Source organism: Haliotis asinina, chromosome 13, assembly GCF_037392515.1.
Source record: "Haliotis asinina isolate JCU_RB_2024 chromosome 13, JCU_Hal_asi_v2, whole genome shotgun sequence".
Lineage (NCBI taxonomy): Eukaryota > Metazoa > Mollusca > Gastropoda > Lepetellida > Haliotidae > Haliotis > Haliotis asinina.
In genome coordinates, this window is record NC_090292.1 from 21291844 (window position 1) to 21294828 (window position 2985).

Sequence of the window (2985 nt, forward strand, 5' to 3'; positions counted from 1 at the left end):
TTAGTTGTTTGTTCTGACACAAACAAAAATCAAAAACATGTCTGCAGTTTTCTCCAATATTTTATTGAGAAACCCTAGCTGCACTGACGAGCCTTGGGAAGGCGAAACATGTTTGTAATTCACTCAAATCGGGAACATTTATTGTTCTTGGCAATTTAATTGTCCTCACTAGTTACAACCAAAATAGACATCAACTTGACTAAATATGTCAAGTATGTTGTCATGTTGGAAAACAACTACAATATGATACACATTTCTCTCTCTCAAATGTGTTGACCAAACAAAAACATTTCTCTGGTCAAATATCACAAGATTCAATTGGAAAATTCAACATCTTTCGCCCTCCCAGGGCTCTTCAGTGCAGCTTGGGTTATCCAATACTGTGATTAAACTTATCACACAAATGGATAAACTGCAGACATGTTTTTTGTTGTTGTTTTCTTTGTTGTTTTTCTTTAATTCTAAACATGCCAGAAACCAATGAAAAGTAACACTGATGAATGAAAGTCAATGAAACTTTAATAGATGAATGTTAAATCAATGACAGTGACATGGCACAACAGAATGACAGATGTTGCTGACTGTTAATGTTGGTCAAATGGCACAACAGAGGGGCACATGTTGGTAAGAGCACAGGATACAAACACAATTTTGTCAAGAATTGTACACTTGTCACCAGCTTTCGAAATGAGATAATCAATTGGACTAGTCGCTCCAAGAATCATGAACTTCTGACGTACAGTTCCAATGACCCTTTCCACATGAATCCTAACATTAGCAATTTTTCTTGTTGATTCAACTTCAGTGGTACTCAGCTGCTGCTTTAATCTCATAAAAGATGGAAATTTCACTTCGGCCCCTACCAATGCAACCACTTCCTCGATGTCAAATCCCCGATCTGCTAGTGTTAAATCTCCATTCATCAGATTGTCTAGGAACTTGCAATTGGCTGTTAGATGTTTGTCACTTACTCGTCCTCCCAAGCCCTCTGATATGAAGCTTACACTACCCTGAGGAGTAACTCCAATCAGATACTTGGCTGTGCCCTTGCAGTCATGTTAGATGGTCGGTCTGTGAAAATCTCAAAACAATCAATGATGCAGGTGACTCTCCTTCCAAAGTATTTACGAAACACCATCGGCATTGTTTCCCTTAGTTCACCACATCAGGCCAATGCACTAAAGGTTGCAATGCAACATGCATTAAGTTCAAAGTATCCAAGAAAGCCTTAGATAATGTAGCTTTAGATACACCAAAGCGATAACTTAAGTCTGTGATTGGCAAATTTAATCTAAGTCTCATTAGGGTTATGATTATCTTCTGAAATTTGCTGAGAGACGAATTTCTGTTCTCAGTCATTTCAGGGGCCGAGAGATGATTCAGTGCCATAAGAGTTACAAAACTTGGCAATCCAGTATAATACTTCACTTTGTCATTGTCACCTTCAAAGTCCTCTGGTGAATTAGCCTTCATTTTGTGTACAATATTCTTTAAACACTCATTTTGTTCCCTCAGTTGCTTATTTTCTTCTTTCAATCCAGTTATTTCCTGATAAGCTAGCTCCAGCTTCTCTGTGATGCTTGGTTCCTCTTCAACTTCAAGTGACTCAGGGATGGGTTCAGCTAAATCTCTATCAGATCCATGTTCCATGTATGCACTTAGTTCTAGTAGACTTAGAGCAGCTTCTGTTTTCTTTGCAGCTTCCTTTCTGTTTTGCAGTCTTTCATGGCGGACAACTGCTTTACTTGGAGACTTTGTCTGGATGCGATTCATCATATGGATGCGGTTTTCCTGCAAATATGATAATCATCCATTACACAATATCATTACTTACAGTTTATCTGTCTGTAAACTTCTCTACATGTAAAAATTATAAAAAAATAAGTTAACTCATGATTTCATATGACGTTATGTTAATTCCACATTACTCCTTTGAAACAAGATAATAAATATACCATTAAAAATAGGTTACTATTTTTCTGATAAAACAAAAGTGGACACTGAATTCATTGCACAATGATGTACTACCAGGCCCAGCTCTACTAACGTATGCTAAATATTTAAATGTACAGTCAGAGATTCGAAATATCGCATCCATTTGATACATTTTTCAATATTTCCACTATTTTAGATTGACATCTAACTACAAAACGTTAACAATATACCTTACCTGCGATGAAATGATCCGAACAAACACGAAGTTGATCGTAACACGTCACATCGGACCGGTTTATTACAGCAATCCATGCTCTCCTTCGCCGTTCGCTCTTCTTTTCTGCTGCTTCCCCCTGTCCATAAATAACCTTAGGAATGCGATAAAAGCTCTTTTTATCTCTCCCACTCCGATTGTGGCAGTAAACAATAGCACACGTAGTCGGCATTATCTCTGGATGAATGATCAACAACAATGGAGCTGCGTAAACAAAGCCTACCAAAATGGCCGCCGGGAATGCATTGTGGGTAATGTAGAAAAGCCCGAAGCCCTCTATACTCTTTCATATGAGAGTGCCTCCTCCTCTGGGAAGTGAGCAAAGGCCGCTAAGGTGATAATGTGCTCGTCCTGCTCTGCATCATCAAAGAACTCATCCATGGTCATTAAATTAGTTGGTTCGTCATCGATGACTTCTTCGTTCATATTATTCAGGAAGGCGAGTACCCCAAGCGGTACGCGCGCCGCCATTTTGAAAGAGAGCGGACGCGATTCGAACTGTTGTAAACCCCGGATGAGCGATTATTTTGCTTACTCTAAGCGATTCATGCGTTGCAACGCACCCTAGGTCAATGAAACTCCGATCACATGGAGAGAATTTGCTGTGGATATCGACAGTATATTTTCGTGATGTTATGTTCACAGTGAACCAAACTATTCCAATACAAATTTCCCCAATGTGAGAGGATACCTTTTGGTAGTTTCACAATTTGTAAGAAAAGATGCAAGTGTACTGCATCAAAAAGCAGGTAATAACGATTTGGATGTCCCTGTCA

The 2985-nt window shown here is 38.9% G+C and overlaps 1 pseudogene; it reads right to left on the minus strand.

Annotated features, from left to right (window-relative positions):
- Nucleotides 1–584: 584 nt before the first annotated feature.
- LOC137259415 (uncharacterized) lies at nucleotides 585–2680 on the minus strand (annotated as a pseudogene).
- Nucleotides 2681–2985: the final 305 nt, after the last annotated feature.